At 36.6% G+C, this 19,766-nt stretch overlaps 1 protein-coding gene across 10 annotated transcripts in view; it reads left to right on the top strand.

Moving 5' to 3' along the window:
• Positions 1 to 19,766, top strand: part of NEGR1 (neuronal growth regulator 1) — a 1,037,762-nt gene that overhangs the window by 661,937 nt on the left and 356,059 nt on the right. The gene's annotated exons all lie outside the window — the stretch shown is intronic.

The raw sequence follows: 19,766 nt of genomic DNA, 5'->3' as shown, positions 1-19,766 counted from the left end.
GGTGGGCTGTGGTCCGCGGGGTCGCTAAGAGTCAGACACTTACTGAGCGACTTCACTTTCACTTCTCACTTTCATGCATTGGAGAAGGAAATGGCAACCCACTCCAGTGTTCTTGCCTGGAGAATCCCAGGGACAGGGAGCCTGGTGGGCTGCCGTCTATGGGGTCGCACAGAGTTGGACACGACTGACGTGACTTAGCAGCAACATATCATATCAGCCATGCATATGTGTGAATAATTTCCATACTTCTCTCTGATTTAGCTTATACAGACACAAGCACTTACAGTTTCAAACAAGTTTGTTTTTTTTTTCTTCCTGTTGCATAGAAATGTCATTCATGGTATCAATATATTATACCACCTTTATTGAATCAGCATATTATATCACCTGGTGTTTTTTGATGCTTATTTACTTCTGGCTGTGCTGGGTCTTGCGGGCTTTTCTCTAGTTGCAGCGAGCAGGGGCTACTCCCTAGTTGTGGTGCACAGCTTCTCATTACAATGGTTCCTCTCGTTGCAGAGCACAGGCTCCATGTCACATGGGCTTCAGTAGTTGTGACTCCCGGTCTCTAGAACACTGGCTCAGTGGTTGTGGTGTACAGACTTAGTTGTCCCACAGCATGCAGGATCTGCCCAGATCAGACATCAAACCCATGTCTCCTACAGTGGCAGGTAGAGTTTTACCACTGAGCCACCAGAGAAGCCTTCATTACCTATTTTATATCACAATATATTTCTCTATACATGGTCACAATATTGTACAATGGAAACAGTTGAATTATTTGTTTAAAAACTTTGTTATTAAATATAATTTCTGATTATTTTTTCTCATTCAATATGGTTGTCATTTTCTTATTTCCTTTTCTCACCATTTAATAATATCAAATAATCAAAATGAAAGTGATTGTATTCTACTATATACATATATCATGATTGCCTTTTCAGTTGAGCTTTCTTTTTCTTAGTGAATGAACGCTATGTGAGATTTAGCCATCATGTTAAGCACATGATCTTTTATGGATGTATGAAATTATATTTTATAGAACTAGAAAGTTTTGTATTCTAAGTACTCTAAATTATCTTCCTTTATCACTTTGGTCATGACAATTCAGAAATAATGGGGCTTATATAATCTGTCCACAAATATTTGAAAGATATAGAAGTGCAATGATGGAAGGTTTTTCCATTACTGCTAGCTTGAGGTCACCAGAAGTTGATGGCAACAACTGCTTTGCCTCTATTTTTAGATATTAGTTTTGGATCCACCAATAAGAAGTTACAATATATTAAATATATATGGGGTGGCAATTGCAGTGATGGTCAAACTCTAGAAACGCTAGGCAATTTATTACTTTGTACATTCATTTTTGCTTCATTCTATTTCTCTTTCAATCATCTATCTTTCATTTTGTAAGGTAACAAATTTAATGAACAATTAATATATGTTAATAAGCCAGAAGGACTTCCCTGGGTGCTCAGACGGTAAAGCTTCTTGCTTACAATGAGGGAGACCTGGGTTCAATCCCTGGGTCAGGAAGATACTCTGGAGAAGGAAATGGCAACCTACTCCAGTACTCTTGCCTGGAAAATTGCATGGACGGAGGAGCCTGGTAGGCTACAGTCCATGGGGTTGCAAAGAGTCAGACACAACTGAGAGACTTCACTTTCACTTTCAATAAGCCAGAACTTTCTAAGTTACTGGCTGTAAAGAGAGTAAGGAGTTAAGAATAGAACTTTTTCATATTGGTTCATGTTAAAAAAGGGCTAAACCAAAGACTTTTGCAAAAACCAAAGGCTTAACATGTTAAGGGATAAAAACATGAAGAATTTTTAAAAACTTTTTCCCCAGAGAGTGGCACAATTTTATTTTCTCAAATTATTTTCCATAAAACTTATAACTTAAACTCTTAGTTTATTCCTTTTCCCAGCACTAGCTTCAACAATGAGGTAAACAGTACTTTTTACAGAAAATGTTGTGGTTTTTTTCCTTCAATTTGGCTGAAGTTCTGTAAGAGGGAGGGATCAAAGTATTGTACACATAGGCAGACTCTCAAGCATATAGAAAGAGATACTTCATTTACTAAGAAGAAAATTGGTTATAAGAATAGAGACAGAAAAATATAAAGGATACAAAAATAAAATAATGAAAAGATCATGGCTGCTTTGATTTCTTTTACATGTTACAAATGTTATTAAACAGAAAAACTGAATGCATTATAAAAAATGACTGGCTCTTACATACATCTTGCAATAATTTACATGATGTTTGGAGATAAATATTGGAAACAAATAGTTGGAATTTGTTAAAAAATAAAATAGAATTGAAGGCAATGTGTCAAATTGCTAGCATTTTAAATACAAATAATCTATTCTAAGAGACAAGATTTGTCATTCACTGCTTCATATATGCTATTTGTATTAGTTTATTAAAGCTGCCATAACAAAATAGCCTACTGGGCAGCTTGAAAGAAATTTAAATTCTCAGTTCTGAAGCTAAAAATTCAAGATCACAATGTTGGTAAAGTTGGTTCCTTCTGTGGTTCATGAGGAAATCTGTTTCAAGCCTCTCTCCTTGGCTTATAGAGTCAACTTTTCTGTATGTCTGCTATTTGTCATCCCTCTGCACTTCTCTGTGTCCAAATGTCCTCTCCTCTTTTTATAAAGACACAAGTCATACTGGTTTATGGTCCACTCTAATGATTTCATTTTAACTTAATTGAAGACTTTCTTTTAAAATCTTATCTACATTCTGAAGCACTGGGTGGAGCAGGTGATTAGTATAATACTACAACATATGAATTTTGGGGATTAAACAGTTTAGTCCATAATATTCCGTGATGTTAGTCAAAAAAACATCTATTGAAGTATTTAGATTTCTTTCTGAAACCAAAGCATTTTAGATAATAGGTGCAACTTTTAAAAAACACTGGTAAATTGAATCTTTGAACTTGATGAAAATTATGAAAGATATATAGACACACAGGAGACAGATCGCACAAAATTAGGATTAGCTCTACAGATCTACAGAGGCACTAGGCTGTTTTACATAAGAGAGAAGACAATACTGGAGGTTTACTCAACAAAAGTAATACAAGGAACAAAGGAATTCCTATTTTTCAGATGCAAAACTAAGCAACAAATATACTGAGACATGTAAAGCCATTGAGTGAGTTATAGGCATAGTAGAAGTATAAACAGTATTTTTCAAGACCCAGCTGAACCTCCTATATCTGCAACTATTGTTATTTGGAAAAATAGTTTTATTAAGCTACAGTATATATAGACTAGTGCATTCAGGTAACTTATAATACTTTCAAATGGAACATAATAGAGGTTTCACATGGTGCAGATCAATAACATATGGCTCCATTCAGAAAGACAGTAAATAATGCATTGCTAGTAATAGATTCAGCCTGGTCAGAACAGAACCTAGCTGCAAATAGCCATATAAACAGTAACAGCCTGTTCCTTTGCAGGCACTTTCATTTCATAATTTATCCTCCTTGAAGAAGGTGTGTGTGTTAAGAGGCGGGTAGGGTGAAGGAGGAGGAGGGGTAAATCTTCCCCCAAAACATAACAATATGTTATTTTGCTTCTCTTTTTGTGATTTGAATTTTGAAAGGAAAAACAATGACTAAACTTGCCGTTGAAAATTGAATCTTACTTTCTGGGGAAAATGAGCCTCAGACTACCAAATATCGAGGCCAGAAAAATAGTCACAAAACCCAAAATGTGAGATGGCAGCTAGAAAGGATCTGCCTGGGCTGTATTGAGTGAATATGATCTCTACCTGACAGGAATAGGCATATGTGTTTTGTCTTCCACTTTAAACTGCTTTTTTGGCTCTGTAAGCTTAATTGTGTGTGTGTGTGTGTGTGTGTGTGTGTATGCACTCAGTTGTGTCCGACTTTTTGTGACCCCATTGACTATAGCCCAACAGATTCCTCTGTCCATGGCATTTTCCCAGCAAGAATACTGAGTGGGTTGCCACTTCCTCCTCCAGGGGATCTTTCTGACCCAGGAATCAAACCTGAATCTCTTGCATTGGCAGGCAGATTCTTTACCACTGAGCCACAAAACCTGAGTAGGCTTTGGGTAGAAGAAAACAATTAAGTTATGAGCTCACACAACAGAATACTTACCTCTTAAATAAAAACACTATAAGCATTAAATGATGTGTCATAATTTTAATCTCATTTTTATTAATGTTTTTATCAATAAAAATTTTTGTTTTAATTTTATTGCAATTTTGCACAAGACTTTATGCATTTTCTCATAGTCAATGCTCATAATGTCTCTACGAAATACATATTGTCTTTGTTTATGTAAGGAAACTGACCCCAAGAGAGGTTAAAACCATTACCCAAGATCACACAAAACCCAATAAATCTACTCTGAAGTCCACATTTTACTTTTATCTATTATTGTTATTATAATCTCTCCTTTTTGCTAACAATGACATCCATATGAACACATTTATTTATTTTTTCCTATAATTATTAAGTATAGTGGATTTACAGTGTTGTATCAGTATTTGATGCACAGCAAAGTGGTTCCATCATACATATACATGTATATATTATTTTTCATATTCTTTTCCATTATGGTTTGTTACAGTATATTGAATATAGTTCCTCATGCTATAAAGCAAGACCTTGTTGTTTACCTATTTTATATACAGTAGTGTTTATCTACTAATCCCAAACTCCCATTTTGTCCTTTCCACATCTTCTTTCCATTTTGATAACCATAAATTTGTTATCTATGCCTGTGAGTGTGTTTCTCTTTCATAAATTAATTTGTGCCATATTTTAGAGTCCACATAGAGGTAATATAATATGATATTTCTCTTTCTTTGCCTGACTTCAGTTAGTATGATAATCTCTAGGTCCATCCATCTTGCCGATAATGGCATTATGTCATTCTGTTTTGTGGCTGAGTAGTCTCCCGTTTGTACATATATCATATCTTCTCCACCCATTCATTTGTCAATGGACATTTAGATTACTTCCATGTTTGACTATTCTAAATAGTACTTCTATGAACATCAGAGTGCATATATCTTTTTGAACTAGGATGTTCTCCAAATATATGCTCAGGAGTAAGATTACTGGGTCATATACCAATTCTATATTTTAGTTCTAAAGAATATCCACACTGTTTTCTATAGTGCCTATATCAACCTACATTCCCACCAACGCAATAGGAGGGTTCCTTTTTCTCCACATTCTCTTCAGCTTTTGTTACTTGTAGGCTTTTTAATGAAGGCAATTCTAGACCTCAGTAAGGTGGTACCTCATTATAATTTTGCTTCAGTTCAGTACACTCACTCAGTCATGTCCAACTCTTTGCCACTCCGTGTACTGCAGCACACCAGGCTTCCCTATCTATCACCAGCTCCCAGAGTTTACTCAAATTCATGTCCATTGAATCAGTGATTCCATCCAGCAATCTCATCCTCTGTTATCCCTTTCTCCTCCCACCTTTGATCTTTCCCAGCATCAGGGTCTTTTCAAATGACTCAGTTCTTCGCATCAGATGGCCAGTGTTGAAGTTTCAGCTTCAGCATCAGTCCTTCCAGTGAATATTCAGAACTGATTTATTTTAGGAGGGACTGGTTGGATCTCCTTGAAGTCCAAGGGACTCTCAAGAGTCTTCTCCAACACCACAGTTCAAAAAAATCAATTCTTCAGCACTCAGCTATCTTTATAGTCCAACACTCACATCTGTACATGACTACTGGAAAAATCATAGCTTTGACTAGAGGGGCTTTTGTTGGCAAAGTAATGTCTCTGATTTTTAATATGCTGTCTAGGTTGGTCATAACTTTCCTTCCAAGGAGCAAGCATCTCTTAATTTCATGGCTGCAGTCACCATCTACAGTGATTTTGGAGCCCAAGAAAATAAATTCTGTCACTGTTTCCACCTTTTCACCATCTATTTGCCATGAAGTAATTGGACTGGATGCCATGATCTTCATTTTCTGAATGTTGAGTTTTCAGCCAACTTTTTCACTCTCCTTTCACTTTCATCAAGAGGCTCTTTAGTTCTTCTTCACTTTCTGCCATAAGGGTGGTGTCATCTGCATATATGAGGTTATTGATATTTTTTCTGGCAATCTTGATTCCAGCTTGTGCTTCTTCCAGCCCAGGATTTCTCATGATGTAATCTACATATAAGTTAAATAAGCAGGATGACAATATACAGCCTTGACATCCTCCTTTCCCTATTTGTAACCAATGTGTTGTTCCATGTCCAGTTCTAACTGTTGCTTCCAGACCTGCACACAGATTTCTCAAGAGGCAGTCAGGTGGTCTGGTATTCCCATCTCTTTCAGAATTTTCCACAGTTTGTTGTGATCTGCACAGTCAAAGGCTTTGGCATAGTCAATAAAACAGAAATAGATGTTTTTCTGGAACTCTATGGCTTTTTTGATGATACCATGGATGTTGGTAATTTGATCTCTGGTTCCTCTGCATTTTCTAAATCCAGCTTGAACATCTGGAAGTTCACGGTTCACATACTGTTGAAGCCTGGCTTGGAGAATTTTGAGCATTACTTTACTAGCATGTGAGATGAGTGCAATTGTGTGGTAGTTTGAGCCTTCTTTGGCATTGCCTTTCTTTCGGATTGAAATAAACACTGACCTTTTCCAGTTCTGTGGCCACGTCTGAGTTTTCCAAATTTGCTGGCATATTGAGTGCAGCATTTCACAGCATCATCTTTTAGGATTTGAAATAGTTCAACTGGATTCCATCATCTCCACTAGCTTTGTTCATAGTGATGCTTCCTAAGGCCCACTTGACTTTGCATTCCAGGATGTCTGTCTCTAGATGAGTGATCATACCATCATGATTACCTGTGTTGTAAAGATCTTTTTTGTATAGTTCTTCTGTGTATTCTTGCCACCTCTTCTTATTGCAACAATTTCATGTTGCAGCCATGAAATTAAAAGACACTTACTCCTTTGGAAGGAAAGTTATGTCCAACCTAGACAGGATATTGAAAAGCAGAGACATTACTTTGTAAACAAAGGTCTGTCTAGTCAAGGCTATTGTTTTGCCAGTGGTCATGTATGGATGTGAGAGTTGGACTATAAAGAAAGCTGAGCGCTGGAGGATTGATGCTTTTGAACTGTGGTGTTGGAGAAGACTCTTGAGAGTCCCTTGGACTGCAAGGAGATCCAACCAGTCCTTCCTAAAGGAGATCAGTCCTGGGTGTTCATTGGAAGGACTAGTGTTGAAGCTGAAACTCCAATACTTTGGTCACCTGATGTGAAGAGCTGATTCATTTGAAAAGACCCTGATTCTGGGAAAGATTGAGGGCAGGAGGAGAAGGGGACGACAGAGGATAATATGGTTGGATGGCATTGCTGACTCAATGGACATGGGCTTGGATGGACTCCAGGAGTTGGTGATGGACAGGGAGGCCTGGCATGCTACGGTTCATGGGGTCACAAAGAGTTGGACACAACTGAGCGACTGAACTGAACTGAACTTCTCAGTATCTTCTGCTTCTGTTAAGTCCATACCATTTCTGTTCTTTATTGTACCCATCATTGCATGAAATATTCCCTTGGTATCTCTAATTTTCTTGAAGAGATCTCTAGTCTTTCCCATTCTATTGTTTTCCTCCATTTCTTTGCACTGATCACTGAGGAAGGCTTTGTTATCTCTCTTTGCTATTCTTTGGAAATCTGCATTCAAATGGGTTAATCTTTCCTTTTCTCCTTTGCTTTTCTCTTCTCTTCTTTTCACAACTATTTGTAAGGCCTCCTCAGACAGCCATTTTGCTTTTTTACATTTCTTTCTTGAGGATGTTCTTGATCCCTGCCTCCTGTACAGTGTCATGAACCTCTCTCTGTAGTTCTTCAGGTGCTGTGTCTATCAGTTCTAATCCCGAAACTATTTGTCAATTCCACTATATAATCATAAGGAATTTTATTTAGGTCATACCTGAATGGTCCCTACTTTCTTTAATTTATGTGTGAATTTGGCAATAAGGAGTTCATGATCTGAGCCACAGTCAGCCCCCAGTTTTGTTTTTGCTGACTATATACAGCTTTTCCATCTTTGGCTGCAAAGAATATAATTAATCTGATTTCTGTATTGACCATCTGGTGATGTCCATGTGTAGAGTTTTATCTTTTGATTAGCATTTCTCTAATATTTGGCAATGTTGAGCATCTTTCATGTGCCTATTGGTCATTAGTGTTTCCTTTAGAAATGTCTGTTTAAGTCTTCTGTCCATGGTTCAACTGAGTTGTTTGTTTTCTGTTGTTGAATTGTATGAGCTCTTTGTAGATTTTGGAAATTAAGCCCTTCTTGGTCGCTTCATTTGCAAATATTTTCTCACATTTTGTAAGCTGTCTTTTCATTTGGTTTATGATTCCCTTTGCTGTACAATGGGGAAGGCAATGGCATCCCACTCCAGTACTCTTGCCTGGAAACTCCCATGGATGGAAGAGCCTGGTAGGCTGCAGTCCATGGGGTCGCTAAGAGTCAGACACGACTGAGTGACTTCACTTTCCCTTTTCACTTTCATGCATTGGAGAAGCAAATGGCAACCCACTCCAGTGTTCTTGCCTGGAGAATCCCAGGGACGACAGAGCCTGGTGGGCTGCCGTCTATGGGGTCGCACAGAGTTGGACACGACTGAAGCGACTTAGCATAGCATTGCTGTACAAAAGCTTATAATTCTGATTTAGGCCCTTTTCTTTATTTTTGCTTTAATTTCTATTGCCTTGAAAGACTGACCTAAGAAAACCTTGGTGCAATTTATTTCAGAGAATGTTTGCCTATGTTCTCTTCTAGGAATTCTTTGGTGTCATGTCTTATATTTAATCTTTAAGCCATTTGGAGTTAGTTTATTTTTTTGTGTGCCATGAGGGTGTGTTCTAGCTTGACTGATGTACATGTAGATGTACAGCTTCCCCAAAACCACTTACTGAAGAGAATGTCTTTTCTCTATTGTTATGTTCTTGTGTCCTTTGTCAAGATTAATTGACTGTAGGTGTGTGAGTTTATTTTTGGGGTCTCTATTCTGTTTCATTGATCCATATGTCTTTTTATACTAGTACCATGCAGTTTTGATTACTGCAGGTTTGTAGTATTGTACAAACAATACTACAATAGTAATGCAGTATTGATACAAACACATTTAGAATTAACTATTGTCATATGTCTATTTCCTCAAGATGCTAAATGACTTTTAGATGCCTCAACAAGATTAATTATTTGAAAGTTATGAACTCAAGATGGTGTCATAATTATTGCAACATTCCTGTTAGGCACCATGCTGCTTTTTTTTCTGTCTGCTCAGCAAATATTTTTGCTTGTAGCAAAGTAATATCCAAAGGATCTATTATAATATCCAATAGAAAACCATCTAATTTATTTATTTTAATACAAGTCTGCTTATTATATGTAATATAGCTTTTTTCAAATATTTTCACCTTTATATTCTTATTTATGATGTTCACATATTATTACTTAATGATCCTCAAAACATGCTAGGTATAGAGAAATCAAAAATATAATTTCCTTTATTTTGGTTTTAAATTATCTAGTGGCCTAGAAAAAAGAAGGAAGAGGGGAACAAACAATGTATACAGTCATGTATTATAATATCAAAGCAAATTAGAATGTCAAAAGTAAGAGCCTTTCCTAGTACTAAGATACACAGTGAATTTTTCCCACGGGTCTTCAGTAAGTGGACACATCAATTACAGCAGTAGGACCTCAGTAACTTTTCTGATAATACTATAATGGAAAATTTCATATGGGCATTCTTATAATGGCTCTCAAAGACTGGTATGATAACACTAAAGCAAAGTTTGGTAAAGGAAATTTTAATAGGAACTATAATAAAATAATGAAAGGGACAGTCTAATATGCTGGCTTATTCTGAAAAGAAAAAATTAAACAGCCGAAGAAATGAATGAATTTCCTTCAAGTAATCCCTTATGAATGCTATTCCTCTATGTGAACTTGTGATAATAGAAATCAAACTTCCATTCTCTAGCCAGACCCTGGAGTACAGAGTGTATTATTCACAGAGGGCCTTGGGTCACAAAGCTAATGTAATAGGATGCTAAAAGGAACCTTCAGCTCAAATCCTAAGGCAACAGATAGCAGAGTGAGTTGTAATTCACATCACTGCTGCAGAACTTCTAAAATATGTTCACCATGAACTGACGGATACTCCTAAAACTCCCCTTCCCTCTAGGACTGAAAGGATTGGAAAATAATTTTTCATGTGTTTTCCTTAGGACAGAGCTGTGTTATAGGCCCCATTTCATCACCAACATTTGGCATTGTCTTTTTTATTTGGGTCATTTTATTGAGTATGTAACTGTATGTTACATATCAATATTCTTTGTCTATTAATTTACACAAAGTAAATAACCATGTTATGTTATGTTAAGTCGCTTCAGTCGTGTCCGACTCTGTGTGACCCCATAGATGGCAGCCCACCAGGCTCCAACGTCCCTGGGATTCTCCAGGCAAGAATACTGGAGTGGGTTGCCATTTCCTTCTCCACTGCATGAAAGAGAAAAGTGAAAGTGAAGTCGCTCAGTCCTGTCCGACTCTTAGCGACTCCATGGACTGCAGCCCACCAGGCTCCTCTGTCCATGGATTTTCCAGGCAAGAGTACTGGAGTGGGGTGCCATTGCCTTCTCCAAAATAACCGTGCTTAGGTATCATAAAATTCTATGGGTTTTAACAAATACATCTGCATGTGTTCACCACCACAATCAAGATACAAAACAGTTAAAGGACTCTAAGAAATTCCTGCATGATGCTCTTCTATAGTCAACCAGCTTTTCCATCTCCAACTCCTGTCAAAAACTGATCTATTCTTTACATCTATAGTAATATGGAATGTTATACAAATGAACTCATACATGTAGCCTTTTGGGTCTATTTTCTTCCACTTAGTAAAATGTATTTGAGATTAATCCATGTTGTATATATATATATATATGTAAAAACATCTCTCATTTTATAACTTTATTGACAGATGTTATTGCATTATAGGGATGTACCACAATTTGTTTCTTCATTCACTACTTAAAGGACCATTGGGTCGATTCATTTTTAGTAATTGCCAATAAAGTCAACATAAACATTGTATACAGGTTTCTGTGTAAATGTACATTTCTCTAGGAGTAAAATTGTTAGGTAACATGGTAAATGCATACTTAATTTTATAAGAACTGACAAACTTTTTCAAAGGACAGTGCCATTTCACATTCTACCAGTAATATAGATGAGCTCCCAGTACTCTGCTTCTACCAGCACTAATTAGTGTTGTTTTGCATGTGTTTGTGTGTGTGTGTGTTTCCCATTTTAATACATACACAATGAAATCTCATTTTGGTTTTGATTTTCCTAACTTTAATAATGACTAATGATGTTTATTGGAACTTCCTTGGTGGTTCAGTGGTAAAGAATCTGCCTGCAATAGAGGAAAAGTAGGTGATGTGGGTTCAATCTCTGAGTCAGGAATATCCCCTGGAAGAGGGCATGGCAACCCACTCTAGTATTCTTGCTAGGAAAGTCCCATGGACATAAGAGCCTGGTGGACTACAGTCAACGGGTCAAAAAGTGTTGGACATGACTGAAGCGACTGAGCACTGATGTTTATCACCTTTTGACATATCTATTTAATAATTGATTTTCTTTAAAAAAAAAGGCATCTATTTAATCTTTTGTTCATTTCTTTATTAAGTTGTATATGTTTATTGAGCTTTGAGAATTCCTTATGTATGCTTAAGTCCTTTGTCCAATATGATTTAGAAAGTTTTATCCTGTTATATGGCTTGACTTCCTATTTAATTAATGGTGTGTTTTATAAAGCAAAGTTTTGTTTAATTTTGATGAAATCCAATTTATCCATAAATTCTTATATGTCTTGTGCTTTAGGTGTCATATCTAAGAACCTTCAGCCCAAAACAAATTTTTTCCCCTTGTTTTCTCCTAGAATATTTATAGCTTTATGATTCACATTAAAGTCAATGATGATTGTTGAGTTAATTTATATATAAGATGTGAGCTTTGGGTCAGAGTGGACAACCTTGCCTTGACGCTCATCTTAGGGGGAAAGCATTAACATTTACATCATTAAGTATGAGGTTAGATGTAAGGTTCTCACAGAAGTTTTGTCACGTTGAGAAGTTTCCTTCAATTCTGTTTTCTGAAACATTATCTTGAATGAGTGTTGAATGCTTTCAATGATTTACCTGCATTTAGAGATAATGTAGATTGTTGTTGTTCTTGATAAAGCAAATTAGATTGTTTGATATTTCAGTTGTACCACCAGCCTTTCAATTCTGGGATAAAGCATACTTGATAATGGTATATTATCATTTTTATATGTCACTGGGTTTGTTTACTAAGATTTTTTTAAAAGACTTTTGTGCTTACGTTTATTTTTTTTCTCTTTTGTTGTCATTAGTTTTGATGCTGAAGTAATGTAAGTCTTACAAAATGATCTGGGGAATTCTCTTTCTCCTCCATTTTCAGAAAGACTTTGTATAAATTGGTAATATTTCTTTTTTAAAATTGTACTAAACATGATTCTGGAGTTTTCCACGTGGGAAATTTTAAGTTATAAATTGAACTTCTTAGGGCTTCCCTAGTGGCTCAGCTGGTAAAAAATCTGCCTGTGATGCGGGAGACCTGGGTTCGATCCCTAGGTTGGGAAGATCCCCTGGAGAAGGGAATGGCCACCCACTCCAAATCCTGGCCTGAAGAATTGCATGGACTGTATAGCCCATGGGGTCACAAAGAGTCAGACATGACTGAGCGACTTTCACTTTTAATTTATTATAATTGAATATGTATTGAATATTCAGATTTTCTGTTTCTTCTAAGTCAGTTTTGAGATTTGTGTCTTTCCAGCAATTTGTCCATGTAATCTAAATTCTTGAGTTAAATGTTAGGGAGTTTTTCTTCATATTTGCTTAGTAGCTATTCAGTTTTTCTTATGACTATAGCAATATCCTCTCTTTCACCTCTGATATCGATAATTTGTGTTATCTTCCTATTTGTTATCAGCCTGGCCAAGCTTTTCCCACTTCAGTGATCTTTTAAAAGACTAATTTTGGTTTCATTAATTTTCTCTATTGACTGTTTTTAATTTTACTGATTTCTGATTTTTATTATTTCCACAAGTCTATTTAATTTAGGTTTCATTTGTTCTTCTTCTTCTAGCTTCTTAAGACTGAAGCTTACAGGACTGATACTAGAATTTTATTCATTTTTGTGGTGTTCCATTGTCTTTTGGCTTATGTACTTCAGACAAGTGCAGCAAATATTTATTTCTCTTTCTTGACATGTAATGTTTATTTTGTCTCTGGATGCTTTTAAAATTTTCTCTTTCTCTTTGGTTTTTAGCAAGTTGATTATATTGTGCTTTTGAGTGATTTTTATTTGTGTTTATCCTGATTGGAGATTATTAACTTCATTTATCTGAAGTTTTATTGTATGTGTCAAATTTGGAAAAAAAATACCTCCTTTATTTCTCCAAATATTTTTTCTATCCCCTTTAGGGGACTCAGTTATCCATATAAGAGAAATTTATATTTTCCATATATCACTGAGGCTCTGTTGGTTTAAAGATTTGTTTGGTTATTTGTACTCTTTTCTCCATCTGCTTCAGTTTAGATAAATACCTCAAAATGCTTGGATAAATACTTTAAAGTTTAATAAAGTTTTTTCTCGGTATCTAGACTTCCAATTAATTTAAATCAATATTTCATTTGAGATATTTTATATTCCTATGTTAATAACTTTGAATTTTTAATATTTTTCATTCCTTTTTTCATTATACTTCTGCAGAGTGCTAATATGTATATATATTATACTATTACATATTAGTAGTTTGTGCATATATATTTATGTGTATATATATATATATATATATGTATTTCCTATGATGTATCAGTGTTCTAAACACTTTACTTGCATTAACCCTCTTAATCCAACCATACATAGGAGGCAGTTTCTGTTACTCTCCTCACACATCATATTTGAGTAAACTATTGGTCAAATACCTTGTATCAGGTCACAGAGCTTTTAAATGACAGAGCTGACATTTGAAGCCTAGACTAGTTCTAGAACCCTCATCCCTAACCACTCAATATGGTAAAATGCATAGAGGAGATACTTACATAAATATGCTGGTAGACAACAAGATGACAGAAAATGATTACAATCATAAATGTAAGTGAAGCATTCAAAGAGTGTTTTAAAATTCAGTTGCAGAGTACTATGTAGTAATAAATGGCTATGAGACCCTAAAAAATAATATTCCTGCAGGGCAGCCTTGAAAAATGGGTTGACTGTTTCTGAGCAAGGGTTTTGGGAAATGACTGAAATGACTGCAAAGTAGTATGCAGTCATTGGCACATCTGAGTATATGCATTCAGAGATAAGTAACTGAGACAGAGGGGCTCCTAGGAGAGGTTTGAGAATTTATTTAGGAGGTAAAATTGACAGGACACGGTGACTGATGGTTTATGAACTAAGACAAAAGGTGCTGTCAAAGTTAATACTAAGATTTGTGGCTTGAGCAACTGGATGATAATCAGATCACTCATTGAGACTTGAAACTCAGGGGGTGTTTCAAGTATGGCAGGAAAGGTAAGTTTAGTTTTTGTGATTTGATTTTGAGATGCCTGTGAGACATCCAAAGGGAGATGTCCAGCTGAATAATTGTGCCCAAGATTCAGGATACAGATATAAGTGAAACAGATCAATAAGATACTAATCAGCATGTAGATAATAATGAAATGAAAATGAGTGAACAAGACCCCTTGAATTTTGGAAAATGTGCTGAATGAGGAAAAAAGATCATAGGGCAGAAGCAATATTTGGGAGACGTGAAGGATTTTGAAAAAGTGAAAAAGTTAGAGAGATGAGAGGAAAATTAGTGAAGGATAATGTGCTAGAAGGGCTTCCCAGGTGGCCTGAGTGGTAAAGAACCTACCTGCCAATGCAGCAGACGTAAGAGACAGGGTTTTGATCCCTGGGTCCAGAAGATCCCCTGGAGAAGGGCATGGGAACCAACTCCAGTATTATTCTCTGGAGAATCCCATGGACAGAGAAGCCTGGAAGGATACAGCACATAGGGTTGCAAAGAATTGGATACCACTAAAGAATCAAAAAGAGTTCCAGAAAAACATCTATTTCTGCTTTATTGACTATGCCAAAGCCTTTGACTGTGTGGATCACAATAAACTGGAAAATTCTGAAAGAGATGGGAATCCCAACCACCTGACCTGCCTCTTGAGAAATCTGTATGCAGGTCAGGAAGCAACAGTTAGAACTGGACATGGAACAACAGACTGGTTCCAAATAGGAAAAGGAGTACGTCAAGGCTGTATATTGTCACCCTGCTTATTTAACTTATATGCAGAGTACATCATGAGAAATGCTGGGCTGGAAGAAACACAAGCTGGAATCAAGATTGCCAGGAGAAATATCAATCACCTCAGATATGCAGATGACACCACCCTTTTGGCAGAAAGTAAAGAGAAACTAAAAAGCCTCTTGATGAAAGTGAAAGTGGAGAGTGATAAAGCTGGCTTAAAACTCAACATTCAGAAAACGAAGATCATGGCGTCTGGTCCCATCACTTCATGGGAAATAGATGGGGAAACAGTGGAAACAGTGTATGTCAGACTTTATTTTTTTGGGCTCCAAAATCAGTGCAGATGGTGACTGCAGCCATGAAATTAAAAGACACTTACTCCTTGGAAGGAAAGTTATGACCAAGCTAGATTGCATATTGAAAAGCAGAGACATTACTTTGCCAACAAAGGTCCATCTAGTCAAGGCTATGGTTTTTCCTGTGGTCACATATGGATGTGAGAGTTGGACTGTGAAGAAGGCTGAGCCCTGAAGAATTGATGCTTTTGAACTGTGGTGTTGGAGAAGACTCTTGAGAGTCCCTTGGACTGCAAGGAGATCCAACCAGTCCATTCTAAAGGAGATCAGCCCTGGGATTTCTTTGGAAGGACTGATGCTAAAGCTGAAACTCCAATACTTTGGCCACCTCATGCGAAGAGTTGACTTATTGGAAAAGACTCTGATGCTGGGAGGGATTGGGGGCAGGAAGAGAAGGGGACGACAGAGGATGAGATGGCTGGATGGCATCACCAACTCGATGGACATGAGTTTGGGTAAACTCCGGGTTTGGTGATGGACAGGGAGGCCTGGCGTGCTGTAATTCATGGGGTCACAAAGAGTCGGACACGACTGAGCGACTGAACTGAACTGAATTGATAGAACTCTTTCTACTGCTGCTGCTAGGTCGCTTCAGTCGTGTTCAACTCTGTGCAACCCCAGAGACGGCAGCCCACCAGGCTCCCCCATCCCTGGAATTCTCCAGGCAAGAACACTGGAGTGGGTTGCCATTTCCTTCTCCAATGCATGAAAGTGAAAAGTGAAAGTGAAGTCACTCAGTCACGTCCAACTCTCAGCGACCCCATGGACTGCCTAGCCAGATTCTTATCAGAAATCAGTATGAGAGTGATGTTATAAAGCATAGCTGCAGCCTATTTCTCAGCTTTCCCTTTTAAGAGGGTAATAATAGTGGCATGACTGAAAGTGTGGAATTTCTTCAGTTCTCTGTTTTCTGGAGAAGCGTCTACACATGTCTGCTGCTGCTGCTGCTAAGTCGCTTCAGTGGTGTTCAACTCTGTGCAACCCCAGAGATGGCAGCCCACCAGGCTCCCCCATCCCTGGAATTCTCCAGGCAAGAACACTGGAGTGGGTTGCCATTTCCTCCTCCAATGCATGAAAGTGAAAAGTGAAAGTGAAGTCATTCAGCCGTGTCCGACTCTTAGCGACCCCATGGACTGCAGCCTACCAGGCTCCTCCATCCATGGGATTTTCCAGGCAAGAGTACTGGGGTGCGTTGCCATTGCCTTCTCCCTACACATGTCTAGAAGACATTAAACACAAAAGAAAACTATTGTTTAGATTACAGGCAATATCTATCTTTTTTCTTCAATATTATATTTAAAGTTTTTGTTAGTCTTTATAATCTTAAAATAGGATCTATGACAGCTACACCGAAAGTCTGTTCTCACCACTGCCATCACTGTCCTGTCAAGAAGTTAGTAAGGATGATAACTCTTTAAAGTTCTTTCCCTTCCTCTCGGCTGAAAGAAAACTGACAACTTCTTTGCATATGGGCATTTACTTTAGATTCTTTGTGTACTACCTTTATAGGACTTTATTAATTCTTTAATCAATATATGCATTTACTTATTCAATAAATATTTACCAAGTGTATACTGTTTCAAGTACTATGCTAGAGCTAGAAACACAGAGACAACAAAACAGGAATTATTGTTTGTACTCATGATGAATGGTAAAACCCATACACAGAAGAAGTCAAAATAGTTTATATCTCACTAATATTTATAATTGGTATCCTAAGAAATAAAAATACTCCATAATTTTTAATACATCTTCAGATTTATAAGGAGTACCCTGGGATAGTACATCAACATCATAAACATTGTGAAGTTATGGCAGTGGTAAGGATTCCAAGTCAATATATCCCTTCAGCCTTGGTCTTTCCCCTCCATTTGTGGGAAAAATTGAGTTAGATTGCGTGAACTGAAATGTCAATCTTTGCATTTCAGTGTACTATGCCAAATTTTCTCACCTTGCTAGGAGAGAGATGGAAATAGAGGGAGACCCTGACGAGTATCTAAGGACAAGTTTGGTTTCCTTGAGTCTAAAACTAAGGTAAAGAATTATGGCAGGAAAGCTGAGGATAACAAAAGCCAGAGAAACAACCAAGAAAATTATTGACAACCAGTATACTCCAGGGTATAAATTCTAGGCAAAACAACTCCAAGTTTCAAATTTGGAATTCAAGCATGGCTAGATTAGACTGAGAAAAGAGCAAGATGAGTTCAGGATGGAAACAGAACTGTATTTGTGTAAAAACAAGAGAATACTTCGAGCACACCTTTGGGAAGAGCTGATGCATAGTAAATGGAATTAAGGGAGTAGATTAAAGTCTCAGGAATCTAGTGAGGAAAATTAAGGTGTTGGCCATACATTTATGCTTCTTTTTATTAGTGTCATCTTATCGATAGCTAGTATTGGCAGTATCGCCCATTCACTGGCTCTATAGGTACTGCTCTCATGCATAAATCTGGTAGTTGTAAATACATTGTTCCCTGATGAGGCTGGAGAAGGATCTTTGAATCTAGGTGCATAGATTGTACAGTGAACTCTATGAACAAACATTCAATAGATTTTAAAAGGTGTTCTCTAGAGTTGAATGAAATTTTATCACATGACTTCTTTAGTTGCTGTCAATCTTTCAAAATATGTCATTTAACCATTTAGGAGAGGAAAAAAATGCTTTTTTTTATATTTCAGAAACCTATTTTTCCCTTTTTTATTATACTTTTTATTTCCCATAGACATACAAATCTAATGTATTTCTTTAAACAATAGCATACACTAATATACATCATATTTTATGATTTATTTATCAAAAACATGCATTTTAGGGGGTAACACTTCTTAAAATTATATCAGTACACAAAAATGGGAATATGCATGTAAAATTTTCAGATACGCATTTCTTGTTTTTTTTGGCCACACTAGGCAGCTAGTGGGATCTTATTTCCCCAACCAGGGATGGGATATATGCCCCTATAGTGGAAAGGTGGAGTTGGAGTCCTAACCACTGGGCCACCAGGGAATTCCCATGTAAAATTTTTTTGAACAATAATTATTATTAAAAAGCTATATCATTATTATGATATATATGTATCTATGTATATAATATATGTTATATACTCTATAATATACTATAAAATCACATTATAACACAAATTTACTAATTTTATGCTGTTCTAAACAATTATAGTTTGTGATCATTTATGTGCATCTTTCTATTTCTTTGGTCCTATGACGTTTTTCTTCTCATTCCCAGTCATTTAAAAAAATTAAATATATTTATTATTTGATTGAAGGATGATTGCTTTACAGAACTGTGCTGGTTTCTGTCAAACCTTAACATGAATCAGCCATAGGTATACATATGTCCCCTCCCTCTTGAACCACCCTCTCATCTCCCTTCCCATCCCACTTCTATTGAAAATAGGTTTAACCCTTATAAAATATGCTTTTTTACAAGTTTTCACAACATTTTACCTTTTCATTTGTGATTGGCTTCATTTTATACTGCCCAATGAGATTATTTAATTCTGATATAGGATATCAATTTTCCCCATACTTGAATTTCTGTTTAATACCCCCCTTTATAATCCATTATATTTTAAAATTCTTAGATGTGAATAAGGATTTTGTCCTCCCTATATTTCAATCGTTTTTACAGACACATTTAAGCCTAGATTATCTTCATTGTATAGGTGAAAAATAAGAGAAACAGGAAGAAACAATAGAAAATCAATATTACTTTAGTGAATTGGAGTCAGATAAAGGAACTAGGTTAAGCAAAGAAATGATTATAAAATCAGATTTTAAGCATATGAATTTGAAGACAATTGCTTCTTTTATAAGCTCACCTCTGTATACCTGCAATAGCTTATCAACTGATTATCATCTCAGAAGAATAACTCTCTACCTACAAGCTGTGATTGGCCAGATAAATGGAGAAATGACTTAATCATATGTATTCTAAACATGGCAGATTATAGGGCTTCCTGGATGCTGCTGGTGGTAAAGAACCCACCAGCCAATCCAGGAGACGTGAGGGTTCAGT

Source organism: Bos grunniens, chromosome 3, assembly GCF_055505025.1.
Source record: "Bos grunniens cultivar Pamir isolate PY7600 chromosome 3, Bosgru_T2T1.0, whole genome shotgun sequence".
NCBI classification, from domain to species: Eukaryota; Metazoa; Chordata; class Mammalia; order Artiodactyla; family Bovidae; genus Bos; species Bos grunniens.
Note: the sequence above shows the minus strand (reverse complement) of the source record. Positions and strands in the feature narration are given on the sequence as shown.